The 18,332-nt window shown below is 37.0% G+C and overlaps 1 protein-coding gene across 1 annotated transcript in view; it reads right to left on the reverse strand.

Moving 5' to 3' along the window:
- The window catches only part of LOC122346138 (astrotactin-2-like), a 345,769-nt gene that overhangs the window by 108,312 nt on the left and 219,125 nt on the right, over nt 1–18,332 (reverse strand).

Here is an 18,332-nt window from a genome sequence, read left to right on the forward strand (position 1 = left end):
CCATGGAAAGGATAGGAGGGGACTGAACAGTTTTGTAAAAAAAATATAACTCCAGTTGGATTCATCTGAAATAAGAAAGTCACATAGACCTAGACCATCGAAGGTGGGTAAAAGATCCTTTTTTTTTTTGGAGTGAACAAACCCTTTGACACATTTTGAATAAACATAATTGTTTTACATTGAGGATGATTCCCACAAAATAGTTTCTGAAAACTTGATTGAAAAAATGATCATAATTCACAATTATATATATACCCAACTATATATGTACAGTCATGGATTAAAACATTGTCACCCTTGGTAAATATGATCAAACAAGGCTGTGAAAATTAATCTAAATTACTAATCCTTTTGATCTTTCATGAAAAAAAAGTGCATTAGGACGATATAGACGCTTATCCTCTTCTGATCGTAAATTTTTAATTATTTCCCTGATGGTGGGATCTTCACTGCTCTAGCTCTTTTATCGTTTGCTTCACATAAGAAATATATTACGTAGTTTTTCTCATTGCGATATATGTTTCAGGGAATTTGGGCTTTGTAAATACAGTAAATACAAATATTCTAAAGGCAGCCAACGTGACCAAGGAACAGTTTCAATGTCAGGTAAGTATATAAACACCACTGACCATTGCGAAAAAACATGTTTCTTCAGTAAGGGTCTATTAAAAACACATCCGAGCATACTGAAATATGCTCGTGCAGAAAGCTATAACAGAATGTACATACACAATTAGTTTATTTGTACATTAATAATAACAAACTCACATGTCTGATATTGTACAATTGCTGTGTGTAAATGTGTTCACCTACATTACAATCGTCATCCATCAAATCGTTACTGTAAGATAGAGATTGTGTGAGATTTTCTTTATTAATCCCAAACGGACTATTTGGAAACATTCGAGGGAACCACTGAATCAATAATTGTATGCAGTTTACAGATCGCGCTTTTTAAAGCAGCATGACATACTGAATTATGATATTATACCATGTAACGGTGACTGCGACACATTAATTGATACGCGAATGTGGTGTCAGACATTAAAAAAAGTAAGATGTATACACTTGCAGTTTATCTATAAATACCAATTAGTGCATGTAGAACATGCAGTGCAAAAATAATGACTTCCGCATGAGGACAAGCACCTTCAGCTGACACCCATAATGTCCTCCTCTGTCCTCTGCACAACAGCGTTTACTCTGAGAGCAGGACATAATTGAAACAGGTGTCTGTTTTGTGGCAGAGACAAACATATAATTTGTCACTATCTGTCATTATATTTCCAATGAGGAGCTGAAAGCACAAGGTCATAGAAATACCGTGTGCTTTGCTGTTGCCATGACACCAGGCAAACATCTGCGGTGATCTATTGTGATTGTGAAAATCAAAACTACTACTGAATGCTGAAATATTTGAGCCGCAAAACGAACGGATACAGGCGTATGAAAATGCATTTATGATTATTTATCGCACACAAATTGCGGTGAGAAAATAAAACAATATGCGAACGACCAAGCGGTTCTTTTTCACGAATTAGTTGAGTGAATGTTTCAGTGACTCAATTATCAGCTATCATCAAAAAACATGAATCTGAATACGTGTTTATGGCGAACAAAACAATCAGTGTGACTGAGACGATTTGAAATACCAACCATCAATATATTGCAATTATGCAAAACAAACGTTCTCTTCCAGTTATGCAAAGAATGAAAGTACTGTAACTGGATCTCAGTGATGCTAATTAGCTTTGATTGCTTTTAGCCATTTCAACTGAAATCAGCATTGTTGTTTTCGCGTCCGGGTATAATCTACTTGCAGCTAATTTACTTTAATGAAATGGTTAAGCTTACTTATTGTGAGGGAATTGATCAACATAATTGCATTATTTTATAAACCATTTTAAAGTTGTTGAGCACTTGCTGTAATTTAAGGTGTAATTTATAATAGAATGGAATAGATTTTGTTTACCATCAGTTTTAGATATTTTACTATATTATATGAGTTGCACGGTTATCTGATTACCACTTCGAAAGATAGATAGATAGATGATAGATAGATAGATAGATAGATAGATAGATAGATAGATAGATAGATAGATAGATAGATAGATAGATAGATAGATAGATAGATAGATAGATAGATAGATAGATAGGTATAAATTAAAACATCAGCTTCTTGAAAAAATCAGTTCTCTGCTTACAGATTATTCATGTTGTTCATTTCATGAATCGAAACAAATTACTCTCAGTGGAGAAAAATAACATCAGAACAGTTGTTTAATGTTTTCTATGTCAGTCACAACCAGGGAAACTACACATTGGAACAGACTTGGAAACAGTCTAAAATCCGGCTTATGGTGCTGGAGAGAAACAGTAAAAAGACACTTAAAAGAGAGATTGAGAGACTGTATTACAGTAATGAGCATCTAAGGAGGACCACTTTAGGAATACACAGTTGTGCTCTTAAGTTTACATACCCTTTGCAGAACGTGCAACATGTTAATAATTGAAACAGAATAAGAGGGAACATTAAAAACCCCCACAAAAAAAGTGTGTTATTTTTTATTTTTTACTGATTACATTTCACAACAAATGTTTACATATAACACAAGACAAAACATCAACTGAACGAATGAAAATGAACCCATTCCTTTGATGATACACAACTGTTTTTATATTTCGTCATAGTTGTTCATGAGTCCCTTGTTCAGCTGCCTGCTGTTCTTCAGATAAAAAAAGTGGTCCTGCACGTTCTTCTGTTTTCCAGCATCTTCTACACATCTGAACCGTTTCCAAGATTGACTGTATGATTTTGAGATCCATATTATCACACTGAGGACAACTGCATGACTATTCTTATGTATAACATTTACAAAAGGTGAAAACGTACTATTAACATGAAAATCTACTATTAACTATGAAAACTTTCTCCATATTAACTACTTGTACCTTTTTGGAGTTTTATTTTTAGGTGTTGATATTCTTGAGAATATATATTTGCGGTACAGTAACAAAAAATCTCAATATTTTTTTACAGCTCCTCTGTCGATTTTGTTCTAAATAATATTCTCTAAGACTCTCTTCTGGTTGGCCGTTTTTTTCTAAATGACGCACGGCGAGGCCAACGTCACTGGCTGGATGCAAAACAAAGGAAAGACTAGAGGCGGCCCATTCAAAACAGCACAGATTCGAATACATAGGGAGCCTGAAATAGCATCTAATTGTGATGATGGGTGCCAGAATCGATGTAATACAGTATCAAATTAGAAATATGGTTACATACCTCATGCTAACACAATAAAAGGAGCGGACTGGACAGAAACGATCATCAAAAACACTTCTTTGCACACTTCTTATCAGAAAAGATTCAAGAAAGTATTGTCTTTTGCAGTCATGCACACCTCTAAAGTTTTCCGTTTGTTAAAGTTAACATTTTCAACATGTTTCTGTGATGTCATGGACATTTAGAGAGGTCTGAAATACGTACCAACAAGTACATATCACTGCAGTTTCCAAAATAAATGAACACTAGAGGCAGTGAAACTCTCGACACCTTTTATCCCTCTCACACAAATGTACAGAGTTTCAATTAATAAAAAAAAGCTGAATTTTCACGCAATTACTTGGAGACTATCACGTTATGACTGGGAGATTTGAAAACTGATACGTTTTAACGTTTCATATGAATGGGTTTTCCTTGTTTCCATAGCTCAGGGAGAACAGAGATGTACTTGAGAGGCGAGGAGCTCCAGTTTGGCTCTCATGTAACTACGGTTTGACAAAATAGTTCAAATCTGTTTAAAAGGAAATTGAAATGGCACGGTTGCATCAACAAATGCGTTTTTATATCGCTGTTGGGAGGGTTTAGGGTTGGATTTGGTGTAGGGCACATTTCCAACATGATAGAGCATTAACTTTTAGCAACAGTCCATGAATCGCCACGATAGCTGTATCGGAGTAATAAAAATGTTCCAGGGTTTAAGTACTGAACCTGTGTTTCAGCGCCACTCAGTGGACGTGTCTCTTTGAAACTGCAGCACAACATGCGGTAAGACACATAAAAACGGAGTTGCACAAAAAGTGCACAAAGGTACATATTTTTATGAGACCGGGTTGATATGTTTCCATAAAACTTATGGACGTTAGTTGATCGTGTGTGTGTAAATGTGTGTCTTCAGAGCATGTGCGTACGGTACATAATAAGTGTGTTTCTGGCCGGTTGTGTGGAGCAGGTGGATGTCTGCAGCCGTGACAGTCGCTGGGGTGATTATTAGCGGTCCTCACAGGCCAAAGCGTCCAAACTTCCCCTAACAAGATGGAACATGATTTCCCATGGCAAGGGCGCTGGCATTGCCCACAGCCTGCCTGCTCGCATTACATGTGTGCCTAACAAGCTCTTCAGACAAACACACACAGCGGCATTACAGCTGCGGCTGCGGATGACACCAGCATTAACAAGCAATTACAGCTAGTTCAAAAAACAATATAAGGTCCGTGAATCAAATAGCGATTATTATCAAATCATTATTATTAGCATTTTTGCTCATTTCTATAATATTTCATAGGAACTGGCTATAAGGGTTACTCTCACAAAAAGTGAAAAAGGAAAAAAAGTTGTCAAAACACCCAAGGTCACTATACAAGTTTAAGGAACAGAAATAAATAAACATCAATACCCAGAAGACATACCAAGAGCATGCACAGAGAGTAATGTACAGAGACTACTTACAACTAACCCTAAATATAATCACACTTTGACTATATTATTATTATTATTATTATTATTATATTTTTTGAATGGCAAAATGTGACCAGGACATGATTTATTTTATTATTGATTATATATATAGTATATGATTATTGTACTCACTAGCAAATTATGTTATTGTAAAAATTCAAATAATAATAAGATATATCATAAATGCAAGGCATTCATGCTGCTGCTGAGCTAAGTCTTCATTGAGAAGTCGATGAACCATTTTTGCATCGTCGCCTCTACAGAAGTGGATATGAAACAGGTGAAATATTATTATCGGTATAATTCCTTTGAAATTTTGAAGATTCAATCAGAGGCCGCAGTGGCATTAGATGAAAGCCATTTGTCTTGTGATGCATAGGTGGATGATATTGCTGTGGCATTTCATAACTGTGCCCGCTATTGACAGTTTTAATCATTCTCACCCGCCCCGTTCCTGTGATGTCTTAATTGAATTCGTCTCTGACAGCTGGTGAGCGGCAACATCGCAACAATTCAGATTGCATTCTAATGCACACAAGCTCAAACAAACACCTGCCAAGAGACCTGTAGAAATGAAAGAATTGCTTTTTCCCGTCGTCTGGACCTCAGGAGAAATGTGAGCTTTATGTGAGTGGGTTGAAAGGGGTGATGGATGACTGTAAGCCCGTACCGCATGCGGAGACCGGAGCTCTGCAGAGCCGTTTTGTAATTAATGTGAAGTCTGAATTATTGATGGATGCTGGCGGGCAAAGCTGCAGCCCCTTCCTGAAGGGTGGGAGGCTCGGAGTGACAGGGGTCCAGGGTCATGTACACCCGGCTAGAGTTTCACCTGCCTGCACCTCGCATCGCTACGTCTTCCCACACAAAAAACACCACTCTACTGCAAAGCTATAAGTTAAAAAAAGCAGACGTCAGCCTTTACTTCAAGGGAAAGACATCTACCAGATGTGTTTCAGAATCTTCTGATTTAGTCCCTTAAACACAATAAGTATTGCTGTACTGAACTTCATTGGCAGCTGCAATAGCTTTTTTTTAGCATATGTGGAAACATTGTGTCATGGCTTCAAAAGCATTTACTCTTCATATTGTCTAATAAATCAAAAAAAATGTTGAATGTGCGTTCAATGTACTAGCAGATGAGACACAGAGCCCACGCCACGGTCTGTTGAGGTGTTATAGGATGCAATGCAGTACTTGAGCAACATCCAGAGCAACATTCACAGACCTGTTTGCTCTGCAGACAAGCTGAAGACAATCCAGCAAGGGTCCAGTGATGTCCTTCAGGTAGGCCAGGACTTAAATGACCTTATGATCACAGATGTGAGAGCATCTGTAATCATTAAGTCCAGTGATTTTAGGCTTTTTGGGGCCTGGAATTATGGTGGAACATTTGAAGCAGCAGGGAACTTCACACAGCTCCAGAGATCTGTTGAAGATCTGTGTGAAGATGGGAGCCAATTGTTCCGCTCAGACCTTTAAACAGGCAGTGAAACACTCTCTGTGCCTGAAGCTTTTCTATATTTCTGCTTCCTGAAGACCCGGTTCACTTCATCCTCACAGACCTGAATTAAGAGGGGGTGGGGGTGCAGGGGATAGGTGAATGTGTGGAGTGCAGATCAGAGCACATTCAGATTGTCAGTCTGCTGTTGATTCTCCACAGACTGTAGGGGAGGTGTCTTACATATGGTGAAGTTCCTCGGACCAGTCCACACTGACACCATTGGACTGATCTCAGATATTTGGCTGAGTGCTCTTTTCTCAGCTTTTCAGAGTAGTTTTTTTTTATTTAACTTTATTTTGGTGGTCCCTTTAGCACATTCTGTTGACTCTAAGTAGCGTTGCACTTTAATTTCTATTGAATTTCTTAATTTCAACTCTCATTAGATTATTAGTAGACTGGTAGGGTTGGGGTTAGAATACGTTTACATCTTCTTGAAAAGTTACTTATATACAGTAGAGGTTTATATACAGGTTTTATAACAGGTTTGGCTGATTAGGACGGTATAAGATGAACCAAACAGTGATCAGAGAGCCCCAAAGCTGCTCGTGAGACCGAGTAATATTCATCCTTTATCAACGGCGCCATCTTGGATCATCACTGAGTGCGATAAGAAATGATTTGTGTAAAATAAGACATTTTTAAAAGTACACACAACCACTGAACAACTAAAAGTGAATGACTCCTTGTCTGCAGTGGTCATTGAAAAGCAGTGTTCATGGCTGTGTAAGTGTATAGTGGAGGTGTTTTTGATTCAGCATGTGCTTGAGGTCTGCTAATGAATCAAAGCCTTTGTAATGCCAAGCGAAAATGATTATTGCTAGAACAATCAACACTAGTGGTGTATAATTTACCAATCCCTGATCCTAAAACCTCCCTCTGAGTATAATAATCAATCCTAAATAGTCAAAATAGTCTCTCCAGGATCGCTGATTAATTCAAGAAAGAATGACATTTAATTTATGTTTATTTGCATAGCGCCTTACACAATACAGATGATCCCAAAGCAGCTTTACAGAGAGAGTCTTAATGAGAGACGAATGCCAACTGTGGCATAGGAGAAGTCCTTCAGAATAAACAATTAGAAATAAAAACCCAACTACTGTAAATAAATATTGAGCTCATCTTTTCATCAAAAAACGTGGATGTTATGCCACTTGCCTATTTTTATGCTGTGTTAAGAAATAACTATGACTGTCTTATTTCAGAAAAAGACTGTATTTACAGAGGCAGGATTAAATTATATTGTAAAATAATTATGCAGATTAAAGTTTGCTTATCTAAAACAAATAAATAAATAATCACCAACCCATTACTTTTGTGAGAGCTTATTTAATTACTTTGAGATCTACTCAAATATGTGCGTTTCCTCAAGGCAGAGTTTCTCAATGGAGGCGCTCATCGATACTTCTAAACCAACTAGACATATAAGATAAGTCCTTCTGCTATTTTTCTTGTTTTTTTCAATGTAATAATTAAAAGTGCTTTTGTTTGCTGATTGGAAACTAGGTTATCTTCACTGTTCACATCTCAAATCAGTTATGTGCTTTACAGCGTCAGAAGAATTAGACCTCCCTGACTCATCTAAATGCAGGTTTTCGACTTCTTGTCCTCTCAAAACCTGACTACTGTAAATCTCTTTCTACCAACCTTCAGGATAGCATGATTAAATCTTTACAGATGATTCAGAACAATGTGCCTTTTGTCTGCTGTAGTTTATAGTACCTTTGTCTAATAGAACGTTTCCATGGATGTCAACCCTCTGCCCTCTGGGCCTCTTTATTTTTGGCTCACACTAAATAACTTTGAGGACAAAAGTAGCCAAAGCCTTGAAACAAAGCCTTAAAAGTCAAAAAAGCCTTTCCTAATAATTATTATTATTATTATTTGAGTACTTAGTACCTTTGACCGAAGCCTTAACATTACATTCATGTGTTCACATAGTTATTCTAACAACAGTCACGATGTGTCATCTCATTCTGATGAAGCTACGATTTTTAACATTTCATACGCATCTAACTGACGCCATGACATTTTCAAACACTAAACATCCATGGATATCAAAACAGGCTAAACTGTACAGTTTTCTTTTGCTAGAAAGCCCGATTGTCATTTGACATCTCAATTTTTTTGACACAGTGTTGATTTCACTTTTATGATACACGCGGGTTGTGCAGGGGACGAGTGTGTTCAACTACAATCTGAATTTTATGGAGTTGATTTGCCAGTAATTTATTCTGTATGAGAGTGGCATTTCCACAGGGTGCTGGTGAATGGGGTTGATGAGGGTCGCAGGCTGGGCTAATGGGAATTCAGACATTGTGTGGCCCCTCTTTGACACATACAGAGATGGAAAGGTCTGTAATATCAGTGCCAGTAATCCATTAACTTTTAGAGTTAATTAAAGACAAACATTTTAATGGCTTTTGGCATTGAGGATGAAGGCCTCTCATAAGAGAGCATAATGGAAGGTGTGTGTATATATATGAATGCCTTCATAATCTTCAATTTAAATCTGAAAATGCACCTCCCCTCTAAAATGACAGGTCTTCACTGATGACATCAGTTTGACGGCTTGAGTGTAATTTTCTTAACCATGCCCCTGTCAGTGTTCATGATGAATCATTTCGCAGTAGAAACAACAATCCACACCCTCTGTTTTCCTTATTTAATATACTGTTTGTGTGGTCCATCCATCATAATACGGAAGTAAAACTGGCCCCAAACTTCCAATTCACACAGACTTTAAGTAACAAAAGTAAGTAATGCATTACTCTACAAGTTAATTCAAAGTAACTGAATGCGTTACCCCAAACACTGACTTTAAGTTTCCTCCTTGCCCATTAAAAGTGCCTAAACGTGGTAAGATCACCACATGGCTAATACTTTACACTGTAAGCATTTGCGCAGACACTTTTCCGTATTCATTAATGGATATTATAAAAGAAGCAATACAGAGGCAGAGGCAACGAGGCCGGAACAATATACATTCGATGTATCCATTTATAGGATATGAACGTACAGCGCTTTACATGCTACGCCACTCATTTACATGTTTATGAAAATGCCAAGAAGGCTGGAGGGAAAATGAGTGCATAAATGCTACAAGTTTAGCATTTTAATTAGCGGTTTAGCTACTTTTAAGTGGTTTAGCTTATCATCCAATTAAAAGATTGCAGGATTATTTAAATTCTCATTACACTTTTCTTTGAAAATAAATAAATAAATAAATAAATAAATAAAAATATAATAATAATATAATTTTCTCAACTGTGCAGCCATTTCTGATCCAGGTAAAGTCCCACATGCAAAGTAGAAAAAAAAAAAGTGTAAGGAAAATAAGATGTGAAGAAAGAGCTGTAATTTGTGGGTTATAATCATACGATTATAAGAACGGTCAAGTGTTCTCTATCTTTGAACGTAGCTGTGTGTCTGTCAAAGTGAACATGAAGAGGCATTGAGAGTATAATTAAAAGCTCATTATACTCTAGGAGTTCAAAATGAGAGCAGTCACTCAAAATGAAATACAAAGAAAATTTGATTCTGAGAACAATAAAAAAAAAACTAATTTTCTTACATCTTTCTTCATATTACGTCACTTTATCACTTACGTCACTACGGTTACCGTATCCTTACTGTCTGCTTTAAAACATCACGCAGTAGAACAAAATCATTTTCTATTTTCTAAACTATTGCATTTGATAAATGTGTATGTATAAACCTATTACAAATATGTCTTTGTTCATTTATTTACTTTTCTCAGAGGTAAGCAAAGGCATGCTTTGATCAAACACATGGAATTATCAACTAACTGCTTTACGAAATATTCATATTGCATCAGCAAATTTTAGCGAAACTTTAGCTTGCGAAAAGAAAATCGTGTGTGATTCAAGCCGCGTGTCTGTCACTGTCTATTCCACACCTCGCATTCTCTCCTCGTATGTTTCACTCTATCAGTTCCTCCTCCATTCTGGCTCATTCTGTTTAATCACTGTTCAGATGTAATCTGCATTTCAGACTTAATGAAGAAGTAATGATGCTCCTCCATTAAAGTGCGGGTGTCGTGGTGAGCGGCTCTCCCAGTCTAATCATACATACGGCCCTCCTCCAGCTCTTCTGTTCTTCTGGTCCACGACTTTCTTCTGATAAATTACAAATATAATGAAAAGGAGAAATTGGTTCTGTCAGAACACCTACATTTTTATCCTCTAGCACTTTAACTGCAATTATACACAAATCACCATGTGACCGAGGAAACAGCCTGCTATACATCAACAAGAAAACCACCACAACTGTAAACTAAAGCTGAAGTTCTTAAAAATTGTTTGCATCTAAAAATATACAAATACATACATTGTCAGCAACATTAGATATTCAACCACAAGAAATCAACTCTTATATTCCAAACCATATGCAATTTTGTTGCAGTTACTGTAGGTCATTTGTTCACTAAATTGAAACTAATTATTCATGCATTCAACTCCAACAATAAACCGCTACGCCGAAGGAGAGGAGAAGCATGTGAACTACCTTGCAAAAACAGATGATGTTGCAGGTTTCTACATCTGCAGTGTCTTTGTAGTCAAACAATGCGGTGTTTAACATCTCAGATGGTGTCTGCCACAGATTGTCTAAGACAATTTCTCTCTACGGAAAACTGCTTTCATCCGCAGCTGTTCAAGCAGAGCTGAGGAATAGAAAAAGGTCCAACTCTAAAGTTGCAATCTATCCAGTATATGACTACAAGCTGCTCGCAAAACTACCTGCTTTGCAGCACGCTATACACCCGCTACAACAAGTCATAGGCTACCGCGTAATTAAATACCTCTCAGTGGTACTTTCTCATATCTGATGCCTACTATATATAGCAGGACTAGTATGTATAGTGTTAACGAACAGACAGACTGAAAAAAATGTAAAGCAGACCAGCAAGCAGAGACCCTCATTAGCGTTTCGCAGAAAACTGTGATGGAAAAACGCAATGACTCAGAGCGTCATGGGACGTGGGAGCATTTTTCATTGAATTTATACCTCTACTTCAACTAAATCAATATAAGAGCTTGACCTCTGACCACCGCTGTTCAAAACCGGTTGGCATTTTATGAGTCTGGGACAAAACCGATTTACGAATCCACCAGAGTTTCTGTAATAGACGGATTAAAGCAGAAGGATGCCGACAGCTCAGCAGCATGAGGTTATATTTGATGTCTGTCTGTAATGAGCTTCACTTTGCTTTCAAAGGCACATGATCATAGAATGCGGTCAATGTTTCTCTGCAAATGTGAATGCTGGGTAATCTGTTGACTGGAAATAGCTGTAAAGGGTGACACAATCACTTGAAATTCATCAGTCAGAATGCTCAAATCAATTTACTTCATTGAACAGATAATGAAAGTTAATGTCACCCTGGAAAAGGGAAACACACTGGGCTATTTTTGAATCGTAACAAGAACAGACTCAAATCGAAATATGTGTCTAAATGTTCTGTCAGTTCTAAGAGACTGTCTATGCATAACTGTACACTTTATCTTTAGAATATGATATTCAAGTATCAAGAAGAAGTAGTTTTATTATTATTGGAAAAAAATAAAAAAATAAAAAATATAAAATATATATATATATATATATATATATATATATATATATATATATATATATATATATATTAAATACAGTATTGGTATTGTTAATTTTATTTAAATGCAGTACTTTATTATTATTTTATTTTATTTACAGCACATTTTTGGCTAAATGTATTTCTTTGATGTGTGCTTTCTAAAGATACTAGCCGCCCACTGTTATTTATTATTTTTGTGTTTTTCATTTATTTATTTCTCTACAGTTTGAGCTACAGGAAATGCATGCATTTATTCATTCATTCGTTTATTAATGCATGCAAGCCAAATCCAATATTTCCGCCTCAAGTCAAACGACCAAAGAATTATGTTAAGTATAACAGTGTGTTTTTTTTTTTAATGTACTAAAAGCTGCATCTCCCATGGAACTGCTCCCAAGGTATCTAAACCGGTATCTAAGTGTAGGTCATTCATTAGGAGTCATATGGGGTGAGTGTGATATCAGCTGTGAAGCAGGTACGCTGCTGACTGTTTAAATCATTCTCCTTGTCGGCGTAAGACTAATGAACTCCTGTGCTGTTAAAAACCGCTCAATAAGCAACTCTGGCCAGCGTGCAACACTAATCGTGATGCATCCTCCACCGTATGTCTGTGAGCAGGGTGGCATTTAGCTCTGCCTATGCTGCATTTGCTCTTTAATGGGACACAGGCTTATTTACTCTCTTCAGGCAGCGGTTGAGATCTGCTTGCAGATGATGAGGGATGTTCAATCTGTTTGCGATGTCAGGATGAACATAATTCACCCAACTGCAATGCCACACCGTTTTATTTCCAAATAAATGCATGCATAAAACTACATCAATTTTGGAAATTTTGTTTACTCCTACAGTAGAGAAAATCATGAATAATATAGCAATAACATTATTGTTCTATATGACAGCGTTATATGTATTGCTATATCTTAATAGGACGTCTTCTGATGCAAATTAATTCATAATGGGTACTCAATGGATTCCACTTAGAAAGTGCAAATTTGCAGGGAAACGTAAAAATTGAGATTATTCATATTAATCAGTTTATTTGATAGTAATCAACCGTCCAAGTCAAAACATATTTTACTTTTTTTTTTTGCATTCACATATCCCTATTAGAAATGCAGTAAGTGAATGAATGAATTAATAGCCACACTGTATTAGTTTAATTATAAATTTACTATGTAATTATTATCTACACTGACATTTATAAGCCAATAAAGTAAATAAATAAAAAATAACATGAAAAAAATCAAATTTGTCATATTCATTTTAAGGTGAATTATGTTTTTGGCAGGTTTTCTGGGAGAAAGCATTTTTTTTTTTTGTTTGTTCGTTTGTACTTTGAGGCTGAGCCTTGTTGTAATATTTTAAGACAACCACATGAAAGCAAAAATAACAATAAATAAATAAATACTTTTTAAAAATAAATGAATCGATTTATTTTAATAAAATACACTTTTATACGCACACTATCCCAACTAATCCCCAAAATATTAAAAACTAGATTTATTTACACCGAAAATAGGTTTCATTATTCCATAAACGCATGGAAAGAGAACAAAGAACATAAAAAAAATAGAAGTAGAACAAAAGAAGACTAGACAACTACATGAAAAATATACATAAATAAAACAAAATGTCTTGATTGTATAACTTGCCGTAAGAGATGATTTAGATCGCGAAACAATTATGTCCTTGGAATCGTTCTTTTGCCACATCCTGTGTGTCCCTCTCAAGTCATTCATTTCTCTTCCTTTCATTTCAGCTTGTTACATTCAAAAGCTATGGTGCTAATGGGACTCAAAAAGCTTACGTGATTATTTCCTTCTTTTTCTGAAAGCAACTACCAAACATTATCACATTTACATGTTGAGTGCTGCAAGTGCAAATTGACCCATTCAGTGAGATCTTGCTGTGTGGGAATTATCCAGTATGCTTTGCTGCAATGACACACCAGACGTCTTTGAGGTTTGCAGAACGAAACATAAAAGCATCTCTGAATGGAAGCAGACCTTGTCTCTCATGGCTCTCTAAATCACACACATCTTTTGCCTCACACACGTACTGCTGGGGTGCCTTGACATTTCCACGCACAATGGAAGTGAAACATTTCAGCTTGTGAACCCGTGTCAAGACCTAGACATATATGGAACATCTTGCAATAGTTTTTTCTGGTTTCTTTTAAACATTTTATTACAAGCTTGACAGATGCCTTTATAAAATTACAGCACCGATTTATATCCTTCTACAGCCTTTTTCACAGTAGCTCATAAACATGGCTTGCCGTAAAGGGTGGAACTTTTCAGAGAAGGTTTTAGTCCAGCAGTTATGTTAAAACACATCACACTGTCAGTACGTTAAACCTCTCTCTCAGAAGTCGCATCTTTAGCTTCATCCTCTCAAAGCCTCATCAGAGCAGCACTTTTACAACAAATCCTCCGTGTTTAGCAATGCAAATTCAACCCATTACGTGACTTCTTAATCTATGTCCACATGTAGATGCCCATCTTTAAGGAAAAAACTGAAAGGAACGCATGTTTTCTTGAATGTAAATGTCTTTATTAGCAAAGACTTGAAAGTACAACTTCTTCCCGATCTTCTTTTTTTTAATTAGCTTTACTTTTGCGGCTTTGTTGCAGTTTTAATTTGGGAGACTTTTACTGCATACTTATCAGCAAGCAGCATGTCTCATTTTCCAAGGAAATGTCTAACATTACTGATTCTCAAATCAAGACACATTTACTCGAGAAGTGAAATGACATCAATCGTATCAAGAACAAAGTTCAGATGGTGGACGTAGAAAAAACAACTAATTAATTTGTTTAGAACATTGACAAATGCAAACTCAATTTCATTTTTTATTTTCAGAAAACGACATATTCATTTTGAACTTCAAGAAAATGTATCTGGCCACCCTTTAGTTTGAGCTGCAGTTATCACTATAACCTATCAATCAACTATTTCTCTCAATAAACTCATAATTACTGCTTATTAGTAGTAAATAAAGTAGTTATAGTCATTAAGTTTAGGTGTAGGGTTGGACATTAAATCTTTTTTTTAATATAATTATACATATTAACTTATTATACATATTAATGCATATTATATATATATATATATATATATATATATATATATATATATATATATATATATATATATATATATATATGAACTTGTTGACTTTTGATGAGTTAGAGTGCTTGATGCATGCTGTGAAAAAATATTTTGGAAACACTGTAAAACTCTTGCTAATAATGTGCACAACTTGAGGATTGATTTGCACCTTGTTGTTGACACGTGACGTTAATATACTGCATCTGTGTCAGCTCGTGATAAAACAGTTCATTTTATTATTATTGTTATTATTACAGGTCATATAGAATTCACAGCTTATAAAAACCACAGCTCAGTACTCACTACTCAATACTAATGAGCACTTGTAAACAGGCTACTCTTTTACTTTTAAAGTCGTGTTTTTGGACAAGTACTTGTGTACAAGTACTCACACTAAGTGAAAATAGCAGCATTTTTTAGTGATATGCTTTTTGTGAATATTTTTGAAATTGAATATTTTCTTAGCATAGATGCTATTTACACTAAGTGCATTCTATTTATGCTTTGTGGTGCCAAATCGCTGAATAAGTTCACCCAAAAAAAAAAACGTAACGTAGATACACATTTAATCTCCCTTTTGTAATACCCTCCCTTGAAGTTGTTATTTAGTTTTATTTCCATACAAAAAGTATTTTAATAGCTTCATGACATTGCAGTGTATTCGGACCACACCATTCCCTATCTGTCAGTCTATATAAGTGTGATGGGGTGTGATAAGCAGGAGAGCTCACTCATCAGTATAAACAAAGTCCACAGAACGTGGCATTACCCCCTCCCAGAAGGTGCGTCCTCACACCTAAAGAGTAACATCAAAAAAACAGAAAAAACAGGAAAAAACAAACTGGGTCCGTGGTCACGCTCGACTCCGCACCTGTGTCAGCGGTGGGCTCAGGCTGGGGCTCGACCATGCGGTGAAGTGCTGGGCTGGGCTCTGGATCCTGAGTGGGGCTGGTGTCGTTGTCCTCCAGCGCAACAGTCATTGACGAATTGCACGACACCAGCACCCACTCGATGTAAGCGACAATGCTCTCCTGAGGACCGCTCCCAGACAGCTGCTCCTGACTGGAAGTGTTTAGTCTGCGGAAGTAAATTACGCACAGAAAGCTGTCCGGGTAACGAGAGTCGTTGGCCAGGTGAAGGAATAGCTCGGTATATTCCTCAAGAGAGCAATCCCCCTGCTCCAGCAGGAGGATGAGGAAGTTCAGATATTGGTAGGGGGAAAACATTATCAAAATAAAAGAAAATAAATGCCGCTTTTCTTATTGGTACTTTTGTACGGTCCGATCTTCTGTCACGGGCGTGGTAAGCAGGAGAGCACACGACTAGTATAAATGAAAATAAATAGCTTTAATCCACTCAGGGATGAAATAAACAATATACAGACAGGCAGGCAGGCAGGCAGGCAGATAGACAGGACAATATCACACGCAAATACGGACGTGATCGGACCAACGGAACTGAAAACACAGGACTTAAATACACCGGGTAAATGACTAAATTAACTCACAAAGCTGAAGACAATAAACTAAATTAGGTCACACGGAACACAATGCACATGACAAAAACAATAACAAAGTCCAGAGAACGTGACAATAAGTTATGTTGTGACGATAGACTGGGTGTTATACTGGGAAGCGTCGTTGCTACACTGGGGTGCATGGATAGCGCCACAACCTGAACCCTGACACAACCTAAAGTACTGCATATGCTGACACTGTTCTGCTGCTGAAGGAACTCAGGCAGTTTAGCACCTACTAGGTGAGCTCGTCCAAGAGACGTGCTGTCATACTCACTGAGTCTAACTCCACACCGAGAAAAGAGACTCTCTGCACAGGGGAGAGCTTGCTCATTTCCCAGTTGACTCGAAATCCCAACTGGCTGAGGTGCTGGAGCAACAGGTCCCTGTGAATGTCAACCTACCCCTTAGCTGCCCCGGGTGGTCAATGGTGGTGTGGATGGAGGACGGAGACGAGTGGCTTCTGCACAAAAAAAGGAACCCAGGAACCAATTATCCAACCATGAGGGCTTGGGACTGGCAGGTGTGGACACCTCCAGCCCTACATTCGAGAAGCATGACCATCAGTTCCCAAAATCAGATCACCCTAAGTGCCAGCCAGTGGTCATCTGCTCAGCAGAGAATCCAGGAGGGGTGGCAGCAGAAGTCTCGCTTGCACTGCCCCTGAGGAAAGAGAGGTGTGATCGTGAGACTATCAGGGCCATGTACTCGCAATGAGCACACACACCCTCCCCAAATGCGTCTTCAGCATGCCAGAGGCCCAGACAGTGAAGACAGCAATTGTGTCAGTCGGAGATCAGGCAACGAGCACACCCAACAGGACATCTTCATAGTTTTTCTCAAGCGATTTCTCAGATCAGAATTGAAATTCTCAAAACTATCAGTTCAGTCTTCACATCATTGTGTCACTTGTGCACATTAAAAAAAGCAGTTTCTCATTTCTTTCAACTAGTTGCAAATACTTTGGTACATTCATGCAAATGATTATGTATTTGTCTCACTCTCCACACCATTTAGGCATTAGTTCATAGCAGTCTCTACATGCAAAATGGCAGAAAAATTTGCCCTGAAATAGCTCCCAGGTGAATCTTGACTTTCTCTAACAAAGGTGCATGTCATGAACCATCAACTGGCAAGTCTATATGTAGTCAAAGCACAACGCATTGTTACAATGAAAGGACAAGGAATTGGATGGGGTCAACATATATATATGGAATGAAACTTGAATATTTGGAGTGAAAGATTGAACATATTGAAAGAAAGTTTGAATATATGGAATGAAACTTATATATATTGAAAATATATTGAGTGGAATTTGAACAGTGCTTCAAACTGATTCAGAATGGTTTGAAATAAATGAATAGCACACATTTATGCCAGACAACTGCTAATGAACTTAAGCTGATTAATTAGAGCGATGTTTACTTTACAATGTTTATATGGTAATGTGTTAGATGATTGTAAGAATGCATATTTTATCTTCCCCTTGACTGAACAGCCTACAAGTTTTTCGGTGTATTTCGGTGTTGTTTCAGGGAATCCAGTCATAGAAAGTAAAGACCAAGGACGTTATTTGATATTACTCAGTAAATAGATTTTACTATCAAGATTATTATAGTTAACTAGAACCATTAGAAGTATGCTTTAGGCACTGATGAGCACAGAACTGAGCTCCATTGTGTCTTTTTGCACTTGAATTGTCAAAATTGTCAGTTTAGTCATGTATTCAAGTAATATTTGTGCGATACTTAAATGCTTACTTAATGCATTACAGTTTAACCAAACCAAAAAGTAGATTTTACTCAAATAGATTTACTGTGTATTTAGTCCGCTACAATAAGATTAAAAC

The sequence above is a fragment of the Puntigrus tetrazona genome, chromosome 5 (assembly GCF_018831695.1).
Source record: "Puntigrus tetrazona isolate hp1 chromosome 5, ASM1883169v1, whole genome shotgun sequence".
Classification (NCBI taxonomy): Eukaryota; Metazoa; Chordata; class Actinopteri; order Cypriniformes; family Cyprinidae; genus Puntigrus; species Puntigrus tetrazona.